Consider the following 17833-nt stretch of genomic DNA (forward strand, 5'->3'; position numbering starts at 1 on the left):
GCAGTCCAAACACCTCTGACTTCTGAGTTCAAAAGAGCCAGACTGAGCTAAAGGGATGGTGCTGTGGTTACAAATCTAGGATTCTTACACTTTTGAGCGCCAGCTAATCAACTGGAGGTCAAAGGTTAAGTGCAGGGTTCTATGCCCCAATTCCCAGAGATTCTGACTGAGGGGGATCACACAGCTCACTCTGAGAAACCTCTCGCTAAAGTAATTAGATGGGTTTATACGTGTGATTTATTCTTGAAAAAATACAAGGGAACAGGAAGGACCTAGCAAAATAGTAATGAAATAATAAACTCTGAGATGTTAACATAATGAATTAATAACTCAAATATAAATCTATTCTAATTTATGGAGATCCTAAGACACACTTCAAGGGACTCAGAAGGCATGCCATGTCCAGGAATAAGTAGGACTCAAGGGTAAGGAACAATGAGACTATTTCCTTAAACTTTCCGGGAATGGTAACCCACTCCAGTATTCTTCCCTGCATGGTTAGAGGAGCCTGGCAGGCTACAGTCCATGGGATCCCAGAGATCGGACATGACTGAGCAAATAACATTTCATTTTCATTTCTAGTCAAGTGCTCAGGCAGGCATTCTGTAAATGAGTAAACTGTAGATACAAAAGATGAAGGATTTGTAGCCACTCATGCAATAAGCATTTATTGAAAATCTACTATGTCCTGGATACTGTGCTCTAGATGTCACACCTGGCTGAGAGAGAAATTCAAATCCAGATGCGTCTGATACCAAAATCCATGTTCTTTTCATTATAATTAAAAATCATCTGAAATGCCAGATCTATGTCTCCTCCAGCTACCACCCTATTTCTCTCCTCCCCTTCAAACCCGAACTTCTTGAAAGAATTGTCTACCCTGGCTGTCTTCACTTCCTCACCTACCACACACTTCTCAACCCACAAAAATCTGGCGTCTACCCCTGCCTCTCCACTTAATTCTCAGCTGGGCCACTTATAATATGCCCACTGCTAACCTCATGGATACTTGTCAGTATTTTTTGGACTTCTGAAACTTTATTTACTACCCTCTCCTTCTTGAAATATTCTCTTAGGATTCCATGATACCACACTCAGCTGGTTTTCTACTTGTCTGGACACCCCTTCCAAGCCCTACTATGGGTTTGTTTGGCTTCTTTATCTCTGGAATGTTCTGGCTAGGCCCTTCTTCTCTTTCTCTAGATTCTGTCATCTACTCCCATGGAACAAATTACCATTTATACACTCATCACTTCCCATCTTTACCTTCAGCCCAGGTGTCCATTTCTCCTGAGCTGTGTGTATGTTTACCCCACTATCTTCTGGGTATCTCCACTTCATTATTTCAGGGACACTCCAAACTCAACATTTCCAGAACTGAGTTACCATCTCAACCAACTCCCTCTGCCACCAAAGTTGTTCTGCATCTTTTCCCCAGTGCATGGCTCCATCGTTTGTTCGTTTGCTGAAGAATAAACCTGAGTCATCTTTGATACTTGCTACTCCCTCCCTTTCCCACACCCACTCAATCAAAAAGCCCTGATAATTATCTCAATAAAACTGAAATAAAAAAAAATTTTTCATACGACATCCCTTATACGTGGATCCTAAAAAAAAAAAAAAAAAAAGGGGGTACAAATGAACTTACTTACAAAATAGAAGTAGAGTCATGGATGTAGAAAACAAATGTATGGCTACCAGGGCATGAAGGGGAAGGAATAAATTGGGAGATTGGAATTGGCATATACACACTATTATATATAGAATACATAACTAATAAGGACATAGTGTATAGCTCAGGGAATTCTACTCAATACTCTGTAATGGCCTATATGGGAAAAGAATAAAAAAAAAAAGTGTGGATATGTGTATATGTATAACTGATTCCTGATGGCTTCCCTGCTGGCTCAGATGGTAAAGCGTCTGCCTGCAATTCGGGAGACCCAGGTTCGATCCTGGGTTGGGAAGATCCTCTGGAGAAGAAAATGGCAACCCACTCCAGTACTCTAGTCTGGAAAATTCCATGGATGAGGAGCCTGGTAGGCCACAGTCCACGGTCGCAAAGAGTCGGACACGACTGAGCAACTTCACACTTTCACTATGACTGATTCACTTTGCCGTGCCCCTGAAACTAACACAACACTGTAAATCAACTGTACTCCAGTCAAAATTTTAAAAATAAATAAATAAAATAAAAATTTTTAAATTTCAAAGCTCTGAAAATTGGGCCTATTGGATATCTCTGGATACCCATTTCTCTCTATTTGTACTGGCGCCTCCTAGATCAGGACACAATTATGCCTCAGTTAGACTTTGGTAACAGCTCCCCCTAGGTGATTTCTGCATCACCAGTTCTGAATAAGCTTCTACTCAGAATGCTTCTGTTGCCTTCTCTTGGTCTTAAGAAAAATGTCAAACCTCTGTACACTTACATGACCTCGGTTTTTAAAAAAATTTTAGTGTCTTTATTGAATTTGTTACAATATTGCTTCTGTTTTATGTTTTGTTTTTTTTGGCTGAAGGCATGTGGGATCCTAGCTCCTCAACCAGGGAACCAACCCGCACCCCCTGCATTGGAAGGCAAAGTTTTAACCACTGGACCACCAGGGAAGTCCCTACATGACTTTGTCTTTTCACACTCTCCTTCAAACTCCAAACTTCAGACTCACTGAACATCCATTTCCTTGAACGTGCCACGTTCAGACATCTTCTGGCTTTGATACGCTGTCACCACTGCCTGAAACCCTCTTTCCATCTTCAGCCTTCTCATCTGTTAACACGTCAGGTCTAAGCTTAGAAACCACTTCCTATGGGAAGCTCTCCCTGATCCTCAAGTCTGAGGGAGGTGTTCCCACTCTGAACTTCTACAGCACCATGCCACCTCCCCCGTAGCACACATCATACTATACCGCCAATAGACTGGTGTGTATCTTTGTTTCAGGACAGCAAAAGCTATGTGCCATTCCCTGTGCTCAGTACAGTGTCTTATACATCACAAGCATTTTACAAAATAACTTGCTTAGTAACAAATAAATACATGAATGGGGCCCTAGGGAAAAAACGAACCTATACTTAGGGAAAGCATAACCATTAATGGAGTGGTATCTCTTACTTTTAAAAAATCCCGTTTTCTTTCAACAAGTACCTGATATCATCCAAATCTCTTGAAATGTTAAGTCACTGTTTCTGCTTCCTCACCTCTCATTTTCTCCTTAATTCACTCCAGTCAGGCCTCCACCTCACCACCTGAGTGTAGCGAATGTGTTTGAGCCACCAACTGACACTATGAGCCCAAATCCAGCGGCCATTTGTCTACTCAACACAATTGACCATATCCTCTTCTTGAAATATCTTTATGGAGGGGTTTCCAGCCCATCAGCTTGCCTAGTTTTCCTTCTTTGGCTTTGACCAATCCTCAGTGTTCTTTGCCTGTCTCCTCCCTCTTTTGTTTGACCTCTGAACACCTAAAAGGTGTTCAAGACCTAAAAGGGCTGCTCTAGCTCCACAGGTGATCTCAGTTTGTGGCTTTAAATCTAAGTACACCAGCCATATGCTGATAGCTGTCAAGTCTCTAGAAGTCTAGAACTTTGAATCCTGATATCCAGTTATCTACTAGACATCTCCACTTGGATATCAAATAAGCATCTGATATCTATCGTGGAAAAAATAAATGCTTGATTTCCCCCAAAAGTTGTTTATCCGCCAAACTTCTTCATCATAATAAATGGTATAACCAACTGCTCAACTGCTCAAGGCAAAAATTTAGAAATTATCCTTAATTTCTCCTATAATTTACCCCCACACATCCCAACATTCACAAATATCCTTTGAAAAAAAAAAATCCATGGTTCTTCATCCCATTGCTACCACCCTGGTCCAAATTCTATGATATCTCACCATGGTTACAACAAAACTGGCTTTCCTGTTTCCCCTCCCACTCCCAGATAATCCCCTCTCCACCCAGCAGCCAGAATAATCTTTTGGAAAATGTACATCAGATCATGTTACTCCCTTGATTAAAATTTTCCAAAGGTTTCCCTTCCACACACGTTAACTTTAGAGCTGACGAATCCCTGCCTGACCAAGCTCTGCCTTGCCCTGCTCTCCAATACCAATCACACTGCCCTCGTCCACCACAATCCAACCACACCAGGCTCCCCTGACTCCACAAATTCACCAGGTTTGTTTCTACTTTTGAGCTTTGCCTTGAGCCATTGCCTCAGACTAGAATGTTCTTCCCTAGTTCTTTGCACAGCAGCTCCATCATGTTATTCAATCTCTCCTTAAGTGTCTTCTCCTTCTCTGACAACCTGATCTAAAGAAGACACCCAAACAACAATTACATAAATCCATTTTTAATATTTGATATTTTTTGTTATTTATTGTTTGTCTCTCCAATTGAAATGCATGGACACAAGAAGTTTGTTGGAGTCGTTCATCTCAATAATCTTGCAAAAGAGTGCTTGATTAAAAAAAATAGTGCTTGATACAAATGGTGTTTCAAGGAACACAGGTTGCATGAATATATTAGTGAATAGATTGACCTGTATTCATAAAAACTGTAATTATGCAATGAAGCAGTTCAGTGCAAATTCACCTGTACTTTTGAAACATTTTGTTTTGAAGACATCAAACCACCCTGGAAGTTCTGCCAAGTAAACATTCAAACTGAGGCAGAAGGAGGCACACAGCAGAACTAGTTGCCACCATGAATATCCTTGACTGAAGACAGGGCCAACAACGCCAACGTTTTGGAAAGATCTTACATGTTACTCAAATTTGAGAAGGGCCACGCGTGTTCTGTATTTGAACCAAGTGCTCTGACCGTATAGCATTTCACTGCCCGTGTAACTGGCAGTCCTCTGTGTAGCAAAGGCTGAAAGGACCAAAGCAAAACCTGAGGGTGTTGCCCACCCCCAGAGGCAGACAGCAAGTGTGTGTAGCTACTCTTCTCCCTTTTCTTTCCATGCTCATTCAACATGTGTCACTTCAAAGACCATGAATGACCAAGAGAGACTGACCCGGAGAGAGTGTTCATCCAGACTCTTATACCTCTCCTGTAAAGACACACACGTTGAGAACATCACTCACTGCGTTTATTTCTGTAATAAATCATTCATAGCCCTTATCTATCATTTTTAAATGACTTTAAAAATACCTGGTGGTTATCAGTCGACTTCACCTCCCATACATACTGAGAACAACAAACATCATCAGTTAGCTTTTACCAAGTTTCTCTGCTGAACGTTCTAGAAAAATGGAACCGTTTGTAAGAATTATAATCACCAGTGATGAAAACAGATGAGGGAAGTAATCCCTTGAAGAGGCACATTTACAGTGACCTCTGATTTTTAGAGTATAAAATCACACACTAAACCCACTAAGTGGTTGTAAATTAATCTCTCATATTTATCTCAAACTTTACCATTTCCTAAGGGGAAATCATTTTGAGTTTTATTTTTTCTAACATACTACTTCAAGCTCCAAATAAGTACACCCTTCCCAAGACACAGGCATACACAAATGCTCAGAAAAATCTTGTATCTCCCATGGGACTAATTAAAAAGGATTCTGATTTCTATAAGGAATGAATGAGATCTTTGTTAACCTACTTTAACAGGACTCTTAAATGACCCTGGATTTATCTTGCCCTACTTTTCAAAATGTAACTGACCCAGAATAAAGTAAGCTTATCCCCAAACTCCTGGCAAAAACAGAACCAAAGTTCCCAGAAGACGAAACAGTATATACCACTAAGGGGCGGCGGTGGAGGGGGGAAAGGGACCTTTCCCTGAAAAACACTGTTCATTGCAAACACTACTTCTCACAGAGCTATTGTGTTTTTCATTTAATTGAAATATTTTTAAGATTATGAAGCTTTACAATATGGAGGTTAATAATCCTCAAAAAAAAAAAAAAATAGCAAAAGACCTCAGCTATTATGATTTCAGGAATTTTCTGGAAGGTTTTTTGTTGAAACAGTACAGCACTGATAGCTGATGAAGGACTATAACTTAATTAATTTCTCTGGGTGTAATAATCATCTAATTGGCAAAAAAAAATAGAAAGCCAGAGATAATTTGCTCTTATTCATAATTATGAAGCAGTCTGCCTTGGTTAGAGGAGCAAAAATACTGTCTGCACATTTCTTACCCTTCATTCATCAGATCCATCAAAATTCCACAGTGGGGACCTGAGTGCAAAAGGGCAGAAATTCTACTCAAAAGCATTTTATTAAATCTACTCCTCCTTCTCGGACTTCACACAGCTTCATGCACTCACTGTCATAAGGCTGAGTAGAATTTCTCTCAGAAACACGATACTAAAACACTATTGAGCCCTTAAACATCACATACACACCTCACTGCCTTGTTTCTAAAGAAACCTATATTTCTATCCTAATTTTCCTGAACACAGAACAACTCTTCAAATTCAGGGTACTTTATATATATTTTTTCCTTCTAAATTAAATGTTTACTTTATATTGGAATATAGCTGATTTACAACAGTGTTTTAGTTTCAGGTGTACAGCAAAGTGATTCAGTTATACATACATCCATCCTTTTTCAGCTTCTTTTCGCATATAGCTTATTACAGAATATTGAGTTCCCTATGCTATACAGTAGGTCTTTGTTAATTATCTTTTTTATATATTGTAGTGAGTATATATTAATCCCAAACTCCTTATTTATACTTTTATATTGGAATGGCCACTCATTTTTTCATTACACAGTTGTTTACTAAAAGCCTAAAACATGTCAGAAATTTCACTGGCAATAAAGATACAAGATTTCCTAACAGGGTACCTAACAGGTACCTAACACACCCTTAGAGGAACTCAGATGGCTGATTAGAACAAGTGATGTCCAAAGATGAAAGGAAACTCCAGGATAAGAAACAATTACAGAGGATTCAGCAGGAAAAACTCCAGTGAAGTTCTTACTTGTATTATTTGTTGATGTCCCTTTCACCTGACATCAACAGGCAAAAGCACAGCTTGGCTACACATCTCTGGAAGGTGCTCAGTCTATTCATCTTTGCAGCCTTAACACCCTACCTATGGTTGGCATCCAGTATTTAGTGAACAACTGAATAAAATTCAACATTACATCACATAATTACGCTTGTAATCTACCTCAATGAACATAAATATTTTCTAATATTATTAAAAATTATACTTAAATTGAAAGCCACCCTTCAGATGGATACTCAGTAAATCATGAATAAATGAGAGTAATAACTATAGAGACTCACATTTCACTGCTCAGTCCACAAAGCATGTCTACTCAGAAGGCACAAAGGGCTTTTCAATCTTTTAAAATATGTCATCTGGAAGATAACAGCACTAAATAAAACATATGAGCACTGTTTGAAACTACACAGTAAGTTGGCTAAACGTGGTTTTATACAGGTTCATGCAGAGGATTAACCATCCACCAGCATTTTAGCAGGACTGCATGAAAGTTAATTCCTCATATGGTGCCAAGGTAATAGAATACACACTACTTCCTAGTCCTTTGTCTAATGGATGATTGCATTCTGTATTTGAATACTGTCATTCTAATGAGGTATCATGGGCCCACCTCATTTTTCAAAACAAAATAATGTGCTCCATGTACATAAATTTCTTGTGTCCTTTTATGGCCCCCAAATTATCAGACTGTGAAGAAGGCTGAGCGCCGAAGAATTGATGCTTTTGAACTGTGGTGTTGGAGAAGACTCTTGAGAGTCCCTTGGACTGTAAGGAGATCCAACCAGTCCATTCTGAAGGAGATCAGCCCTGGGATTCCTTTGGAAGGAATGATGCTAAAGCTGAAACTCCAGTACTTTGGCCACCTCATGCAAAGAGTTGACTCATTGGAAAAGACTCTGATGCTGGGAGGGATTGGGGACAAGAGGAGAAGGGGATGACAGAGGATGAGATGGCTGGATGGCATCACTGACTCGATGGACGTGAGTCTGGGTGAACTCCGGGAGTTGGTGATGGACAGGGAGGCCTGGCGTGCTGCGATTCATGTGGTCGCAAAGAGTCGGACATGACTGAGCGACTGATCTGATCTGATCTGATGTGTTAAAAAGAAAACTTAAATATGAAATATATTAATTGTCCAAAATAATTCAAAATTGTCACAGCTGCCACTTATAATATCATAAGATGAGTCAGCATAGTCAGTCAATTTCACTTTTTTTTTTTTTGAACTATAGTTGATTTAAAATATTGTGTTAAATTCCAGGTGTCAGTTTCACTCACTATTAATTTGACTTTCAAATGGGTCCTCTACCTGTGTGTTATGCTTTTAAGTTTTCCACGACATAGGAAGTTCTCAAGAAAGAGTTTCTTTGAAAACAGGATCTTTTATCTGCAACAATTTATTTTAAAAACATTGATATAAAATAGTATTTAATGGTCTTATTATTTGATGCTATTATAATAGTGAAAACACACTAATTCAAAAGGGAGGTCTTTGGACAGTTTAGTTGCTACTGCTTTATTTCAAGCAGCTCAGCTTCTAACTTTGGCTCTTCTCCATCTTATTATCCATAGTCAATATTTGCAGAGTCATATTATATTATATATTATAATTGCAGAGTCCACCTAATAGTTTCTTACCTGTCCCATACTTTCCTACTCACTGCTGTCACCCGAATCCAAGCCAATATTACTCAACACCCAGATGTTTGCAAAGCTTTTCTTTTTTACTTAATTTTTATTGGACTACAGTTGCTTTACAGTGTTGTGTTACTTTCCTGCTGAACAGCTAGCTGAATTGTCATACCCCTACATTTATCCACTCTTTGTTAGATCTCCTTCCCATTTAGGTCACCAAAGAGTACTGAGTAGAACTCTCTAGTTAGTTTCTCCAACTTCACTTTCTCATCTTCCCATACCTTAAAGTCAGATTAGTCTCCTAAAGCACAATTCTGACCATGGACCCTGTCCTCTTCTTCTCAAGACCCATAGCTACCCGCTACCTAAAAGCATAATCCTCAAACTTCTTAGCTTGAATTCAACTCCCTCCAGAATCTTCATCTCAGAAATGCTACTGAAGGGATTCCTCCTTTCATCTCAAAATTAAACAGAATAGCAAAGAAAATCCCATACAACTTGAAAACTCGGTGGTATTATTCAACTTTACCCCTTACTGCTTCTATAATCATATCTGCCCCATACATCGAAGAATTATCCTCTGAACATAACTTTCCCCACCTGATGAGCTTAGCAGAGATGTTATTTCAGACAAAAAAAAAAAATGTAGTTACTATTCTCTTAGGATAAAAGGGAAGGAAGCACCTATCATTTTGCCAAGTAAGAAATCCAATGGAAAGGTGTAAAGAAATTCTATAATGGAAACCTCGGTTAAGCAAATAGCAGCCATTTATTTCTCATTTTAAATAGCTTGAACTTTCATATATATAATTTATTTCAAATGTGCACCATCCATAGTAGCACAAAATGCATTAAAGTGGGAGAGGGAGAGAGTGGGAAGATTTCGGAGAATGGCATTGAAACATGTAAAATATCATGTATGAAACGAGATGCCAGTCCAGGTTCGATGCACGATACTGGATGCTTGGGGCTGCTGCACTGGGACGACCCAGAGGGATGGTATGGGGAGGGAGGAGGCAGGAGGGTTCAGGATAGGGAGCACATGTATACCTGTGATGGATTCATTTTGATATTTGGCAAAACTAATACAATTATGTAAAGTTTAAAAATAAAATAAAAGAAAGAAAAAAATAATAAATTCCATTTTTTTACATTAATTAAATTCTCAAATTCACAAATTCCATTTCCTTTTCCTCCCCAAAAGCCAACCATTTCAATGCTGTTATCCTCATTACACTAAGAAAACACAAATCTCTCTTTACAAAAAGGACCCTTAAAAATCCCTCCATAAAGACATTTTCTCAAAGATCACACAAATGATGAACAAAGAGAAAGACAAAATTGCTTGTTTATTGTCCTGCTCTATAAATTTCAGCAAGGCACTGCCTGATTCCTTAGGTCTGATGCCTTGTTGGCCCTGAACACATAAGATACCTGGTTTTCATAGGATATCAACAATGATTCACCACATTTCAATGCAGACATTTTAATCTTTCCTTGAGCATATTATTTGCAGGCAAGGTGTGGCAGTAACTGTCTCATCTTATGTAACTTTTTGGTTAAAATAAAACAGGCATTGTTAGTTAAATAGGCCTCTTTCTTCCTTTTAAAAAGGCTCTGAAATGAGGAGGAAAAACCTTTCTTATGAGCAGTCATCCTGAGCCTCTCATTTTACATAAAATCTCTTTTTCCTATTACTCCAAGGATCATTAAGCACGTGTGAATTTTGTGAAATACAAGTCGGCTTACAGAGTGGACAGAGCTGAATGCTTTTAAGACTACTGCCAACAGCCTGCAGTTTGGAAGTAACTAATGTTCATAATGTTATCTATCAATTTTTTGTCTACATAGCTAACAATCCTGCAATGAAACCAAAGTTACCGTCAGAAGTACATACAAGTTCTTTCCTTCCTTCTTCTCTTCCTCCTTGCTTTCTTTCTCTTTCAACCAGAAAGAATTCAAGCCAGAAGAATCATTGTAAATCTGCTAATAACAATATAGAACTTAACTTTGGGAAACCCATTCATTTCACCATTAAGCCTTCATTCTACAGTCACGGGAACTCCTCTGTTGAGGGTACGTAGCTAATGTGAGCAGCTCTTGTTTCGTGTAAAGCCAACTAGATTATAGTATTGGCTTTCCACCTCTCCCCCTATAGAGCAATATACCCAGCTCTACAGTCCTCTAAAGAGACCATGAAGGCAAATCATTCACACTGGCAGCACATGTATATCACATTTCCACTGCCAAACAGCCCACACTCATCTCCTACTGTAAAAACTGTAATAACCAAATTTTATTAAAAACATGCTATAGGAAACACTCATTTACCAGTAATTTGTTCATTATTTTGAGCTATTTGTGAACCTGAGATTAATGTTACTTAAAAATGCCCATCCATATTGGCTGTAAAAATTAAAAAAATAAAAGTTTGCTATGGGTTGACTAAAATTAAAGCTAAGATTTATGTGCACTTTTCAAAGAAAGTTGTTAGGGAAATTTCCTCTTTCAGGTTGTTCTCTGAACTGTGTCAGAGTGGGTGTGGTGCAGTGGAAAGAGAGCTATCCTCCAGGTCAAAACCTAGCTCTGCTGCTCGCTAGCTGTGTAACCCTGGGAGAGTAATTCCACCTTTGTGAGCCACAGCTTCCTTCCCTGTATCTGGAAGATAAAATATCTACCTTACAGTGTGGGTGTGAGGATCAAATGAGATAATGTACAAAAGGGTGATGTGTAAGCTAGAGCATGCTGCATAAAACTCTGCAATGGGGAAGAAAGCATTTTTAAATATAACACTTATAATATGAACACTATTATAAGTGCTAAAGTAGGTGCTATGGGAGAAACTGTTAAGTCACTTCAGTCGTGTCCGACTCTGTGCGACCCCATAGACGGCAGCCCACCAGGCTCCCCCGTCCCTGGGATTCTCCAGGCAAGAACACTGGAGTGGGTTGCCATTTCCTTCTCCAATGCATGAAAGTGAAAAGTGAAAGTGAAGTCGCTCAGCCGTGTCCGACCCTCAGCAACCCCATGGACTGTAGCCCACCAGGCTCCTCCATCCATGGGATTTTCCAGGCAAGAGTACTGGAGTGGGGTGCCTTTGCCTTCTCTGCTATGGGAGAAAAGAGAAGCGTAAATCTTGGCCAAAGGAAGAGTGGGGCTTGTGGAGGAGCTGAGTCTGGCTAAGTTTGGGATGAACAGGGACATGGGAGGACTGGATGAGCTGGACTCTTGTGGGAGGAGATGGCAGGGGAGCGACAACCACCTTAACAAAAGCACACAAGCAGTCGGTGGGGTGGTGTGGGTATGACTCCTCAGGGGCCTGTGGGACTGGAGAACAGGGTGCTTGTAGGAGAGGAGGGCACAGGGAAAGGTGCACAGCAAACAGTATGTGTGAGCCACACCACGAAGTTTCGACTTCATTGTACATGTGATGCGAAGCCATTGAATTGTTGTTGTTGTTGTTCAGTCGCTAAGTCATGTCCGCCTCTTTGTGACCCCACGGACTGCAGCACACCAGGCTCCTCTGACCTCCACTATTTCCCGGAGTTGAATAGAAATGTCAAAACAAAACAAAACACAAGTCAATGAAAACCAGACTTCTGGTTTACAATTATTTCCTATCCAGCACACAGTGTCTACTCTAGCCTTGTGCTCCTGCACAAAAATCCTTTGGAACAAAGACTTGAACTGCAATATATACAAAGAAATTATGATGCAGTTACTGAGTTCCTACTCTGTATCTGGCAGGCATTGTGCTAAGCCTGCATAATGTTCATCCTCAAAGCACAGGGGCAAGATAGGCATTATCACCCATATTTTAAATACGAGGAAACGGAGACTCAAAAAAGATAAAGTCTCTTATCTGAGTTCAAAGAAGTGGTAAGTGTCAGAGCCAGCATTTGAAATTAGGTTTGCCTTTAGGAGTCTGTGCCTTGTGACTGCCTTCAGCCAACTCCACCACCCCTGCCACAACTGGCAACAAGTCTGATCTTTTCCTATGAGTTCGTATGTTTGATTGGTTGTTTTTGAAGTTTTATTGACTTCCAACACTATATTAGCTCCTGTTACATAACACAGTAATTAAATATACCTATAAGTTTCAAAAGGCCTGCTAAATTAAGTCTAGTTGAGGAGCCTAGTAGGCTACAGTCCATGGGGTTGCAAAGAGTTTGACACGACTGAGCGACTTCACTTTCACTTCCACACGGTTTAAGATAAATAAGTATCAGAGGTGTAATGTACATGATAAATATAATTAACACTACTCTATGGTATATGAAAGTTGTTAAGAGAGTAAATTCTAAGTGTTCTCATCAAATAGAACTAAATTTCTCCTATTTCTTTGATTTTGCATCTATATGAGATGATGGATGTTCACTAACCTGTGATATTCATTTCATGATTTATGTAAGTCAAATCATTAGGCTGTACACCCTCAACTCATCAGTGCTGTACATCAATTATATCTCAATAAAACCAGAACGAAAAAATAAATAAATAAATATCAGGATCAATTGATTCAGGAAAAAGAAAGAAACTGGATTTACCTGACCATTTATTGATGCACTATCTTCCTGACACGTTTTAGGTCACATGAGTTATTGTTACTCACATGCAAAGCATGGCAACTATAGTTAACAATACTTTACATATTTAAAAGTTGCTAAGAGAGTAAATCTTAAAAGTCCTCATCACAAGAACAAAATTCTGCAACTATGTAAGATGACAGATATTAATTAGACTTATTTTGGTGATTATTTCACAAGGTAAACAAATATTGAATTTTGTTATATTGTACACCTGAAACTGATACATTGTAGTATGTCTATTATATTTCAATTTTAGAATAATAAATTAAAAATTTTTAAAAACAAGTGACTCAAACCTATGGCTATGGCTTCTAAGTGACATTCTAAGAATGTTACACAATACTGTCAATAATCCGTATACTACTTTAAAACACAGAGTTATATAAATATTTTCAAAGACTTGCTATAGCCTTATTTTTTCTACACTAGCTAACTTTACTTGGCTCTAAGATTTGCAGCAAAGGTAGAGTCTAGTGATTAATGAATTTTCAAAATACATAACAAAGATTGCCAAGAAGCATGAAAAAAATAGACAGTACTCATATAAATTCATACATAATTCATGTGACTGGAAGTTCATTCACTTTTAGTATTACTGTTATTCCTTTTTATTAGGACAAAAATAGCATATTACATTTAAAAGAGGATTTACAAAAAGATGTAAAATAAGTGTAAACAATGACAAGCGAACTATGATTAACTATTTAATTTTCTTTTTTTTTTTTTTTGTATATGGTGTTAGAAAGTGTTCTAGTTTCATTCTTTTACAAGTGGTTGACCAGATTTCCCAGCACCACTTGTTAAAGAGATTGTCTTTAATCCATTGTATATTCTTACCTCCTTTGTCAAAGATAGGGTGTCCATATGTGCGTGGATTTATCTCTGGGCTTTCTATTTTGTTCCATTGATCTATATTTCTGTCTTTGTGCCAGTACCATACTGTCTTGATAACTGTGGCTTTGTAGTAGAGCCTGAAGTCAGGTAGATTGATTCCTCCAGTTCCATTTTTCTTTCTCAAGATCGCTTTGGCTATTCGAGGTTTTTTGTATTTCCATACAAATTGTGAAATTATTTGTTCTAGCTCTGTGAAGAATACTGTTGGTAGCTTGATAGGGATTGCATTGAATCTATAAATTGCTTTGGGTAGTACACTCATTTTCACTATATTGATTCTTCCAATCCATGAACATGGTATATTTCTCCATCTATTAGTGTCCTCTTTGATTTCTTTCACCAGTGTTTTATTTTTTTTCTATATATAGGTCTTTAGTTTCTTTAGGTAGATATATTCCTAAGTATTTTATTCTTTTCGTTGCAATGGTGAATGGAATTGTTTCCTTAATTTCTCTTTCTGTTTTCTCATTATTAGTGTATAGGAATGCAAGGGATTTGTGTGTGTTGATTTTATATCCTGCAACTAACTATTTAATTTTCATTGCAAAAAAAAACACACGCACTGAAGAGTAAAAAACCAAAATACCAAATTCCTTTTAGGTATTCCTTATTTTCCTAAGCAGCTGAGAGAGCAATAAAGATACTGAAGTATACTTAAAGCTTCTACAAATGGAAAAATACAGACATAGGTATACATTTTGGGCTTCCCTGGTGGCTCAGATGGTAAAGAATCCGCCTGAAATGAAGGAGACCAGGGTTTGATCCTTGGGTCAGGAAGATCCCCTGGAGAAGGCAAGGCTACGCACTCTAGTGTTCTTGCCTAGAGAATTCTATGGACAGAGAAGTCTGGCGAGCTACAGTCCATGAGGTTGCAAAGAGTCAGACACAACTGAGCGACTAACACAACAACAACATGTATAGATTTTACCATAACAGAGACAGAAAGCCGTACAATTTGAGAACAGGTGACAGTGAGGTTTGCATAGTTGCCATGGGGTTACCCCAACCAATCTTAATTACCTTGCAATGAAAAATGGAGATCATCAATGCCCAAGGAAACCTGTTGGTCTTCGGGGAAGCACAGGACTAGATGCCATCCTTTGACTCAGTGAGATTATATCATGTTCATCGCAGTTAAAGAAGTGAACTAAAAATAGAAGGGATAAATGCTCATTAGTACTCTGCAGCTCTGCATTTCCAGTAAACATGCACTGTCAGAAAACAACAGCAACCAGAAATCGCCCTCCAAAAGAATCACAGCTTTCTAGTGAGTGAGTGCTTAGTTTATGAGGAACAAAGTGACTACGCCTTCTTTTCTGAGTCATAATCAAGATTTTGCCCTATGATCTATTCAGGCCCTTCAGAGTTGCGGGCAGAACTCCACAAGGGCTAGCATTGTGGATTCTGTACTACCAGTGAAAAGGAAAGCTACACAATTACATTCTGTAAGTTGTCCAGAGGATGTAAAGCTGACACAAACTGATATCTTAGGTCTTTGTATTATATTATTGGCCTCCACCTATAGGGATTTTCTTTAAAACTTTCCATTTAACTTACTTCCTTTTCTGCTCCATGATGGTTGTCATTTACTGGAAACAATAACAATTGGTTCTGTGTAGTTTGCAAAGTGAAACTAAAAATACTGTATGAAAAAGAATGTTTTCATGGGTTACCTATTTACTGAATTATTTTCCCAAGTCCTTATTTTTCTCCAGTATTCTTGAGTTTCTCTTGTGGCTCAGCTGGTAAAGAATATGCCTGCAATGCGGGAGACCTGGATTGATCCCTGGGTTGGGAAGATCCTTTGGAGAAGGAAAAGACTACCCACTCCGGTATTCTGGCCTGGAGAATTCCATGGACTGTATAGTCTATGGGGTAGCAAAGAGTCGGACCCCACTGAGCGACTTTCACTCTCACTCGCTCTCACATTTTCTACTCTACCCCCACTTTAACTCTTGAGAAATCCTTCCAGTAAGAGTAATTCTTACCATCAACTTTTTAAAAGTACTGCTTCATGTATGTGTATGCTATTACTATCCTGGGGGCTGAGAATAAATCATTGACTTCTCCCATTCAGATGATGACTTTCTTATCAAAATAAACCTAACCAAATATACAAGAAGACAAAATGTATCAGGGATGGAAAGAGGCATGGTTAAGTGTACAGATACGTGATCAACAAAGTATAGAAAACCAATAATGGCAGAATCTTTGTGTTGAACACATGAGTATTCACTGTTAAATCTTTCAACATCGATGTGTATTAGAAATTCTTCATAATAAAATGTTGAGGAGGGGAACTAAAAAATAAATAAACCTGAGGCCAAGAGCTAGATACAATCAATCATATCTAATAGACCACTTTTTCAAAATGACAAGACAAAAATCATTAAATATCCAACAGTTGAGCCAGACTTCAAAAATCTTTCAATCCCGTCTTCCTACTCTGTTTATCTAAAGCTCCTTTATCATCACTCCCATGGATCACTGTTGTTAAAGATTTTTACCTACCAAAGAAACTATGCTTATTAATTAATAATTAATTTGTTTTATCCTCCAGAAGTAAGATGAATCAGAGTCTCCCTGAGGTAATATTGTTCCTATGCTGCTGCTGCCGCTAAGTCACCTCAGTCGTGCCCGACTCTGTGCGACCCCATAGACGGCAGCCCACCAGGCTCCCATCCCTGGGATTCTCCAGGCAAGAACACTGGAGTGGGTTGCCATTTCCTTCTCCTGTTCCTGTGCTAAGTTGATACAATTCTGATTGAAATAAAAAGCTCCTTGTTAGTTCTGGCCAGTCTGTGCAGCCTGATCATTGATAAAGGTACAAATGTCCTCAGTTTTTGATGTACTAAAGACCACCTCTGCCTCTTTCCATACCGAAAGCTCCTGAACCCAAAGTGGAAAGGAAATACTTCTTCATGATGACAGGAGAAATCCTGAATTCCAGAATCAATTTCCTAATGGCACCTGCTATTCCACGCCAGGGCTATTAAATAAAAGGACAATAGCAATAGTAGCAAACACATATACAGCAGTTACTGTATAGAGATACAGTTACTTATATAGAGATACTGTTCTAAGCACAACTGTATGAGTTAGGTACGGTAATTATCCCATATTTGAAATGACAAAACTGAGATGCACAAATGTCATAAACATACCTTCCCAACCCAGGGATTGAACCCAGGTCTCCCACATTGCATGTGATTCCTTACCAGCTAAGCCACCAGGGAAGCCCTGTCCGTGGACATACCGTACTAAATGATGGAGTTGAGATTTGAATCCACGTGGTTTTGGTTTCAGAGTTCATGCTCTTAGCTAAAACAGGTTGGTACCTCATATAGCTAGCTTTGTTGATGTTCAATCGCTAAGTCGTGTCCAACTGGTTGTGACACCGTGGACTGCAGCACATCAGGCTTCTCTGTCCTTCACTATCTCCCAGAGTTTGCTTAGATTCATGACCATTGAGTCAGTGATGCTATCTAACCATCTCATCCTCTGCTGCTCTCTTCTTTTGCTTTCAATCTTTCCCAGCATCAGAGTCTTTTCTAATGAGTTGACTCTTTACATTTCATTAGTTCCTTCTTTCACTTACTCAGCTAGCATTTATATATGCTATGCACTGCTCTTAAGGAATTCAATCTTTTGAGAATGACAAGTGAACACATATTGAAAGAATTCTTCTAAGAAATGTATGTAGAAGGTGCTATGGAAGCAAAGGAGAGGGCACATCCCATCA

At 38.8% G+C, this 17833-nt stretch overlaps 1 long non-coding RNA gene across 1 annotated transcript in view; it reads right to left on the bottom strand.

Annotated features, from left to right (window-relative positions):
- LOC138989389 (uncharacterized) overlaps nt 1–17833 on the bottom strand; it is a 79755-nt gene that overhangs the window by 10312 nt on the left and 51610 nt on the right. Inside the window, exon 2 of the long non-coding RNA XR_011465627.1 lies at nt 15112–15238. This is a non-coding gene — a long non-coding RNA (uncharacterized lncRNA). The remainder of the gene's footprint in view (nt 1–15111; nt 15239–17833) is intronic.

This window comes from Bos mutus, chromosome 10 (assembly GCF_027580195.1).
Source record: "Bos mutus isolate GX-2022 chromosome 10, NWIPB_WYAK_1.1, whole genome shotgun sequence".
Lineage (NCBI taxonomy): Eukaryota > Metazoa > Chordata > Mammalia > Artiodactyla > Bovidae > Bos > Bos mutus.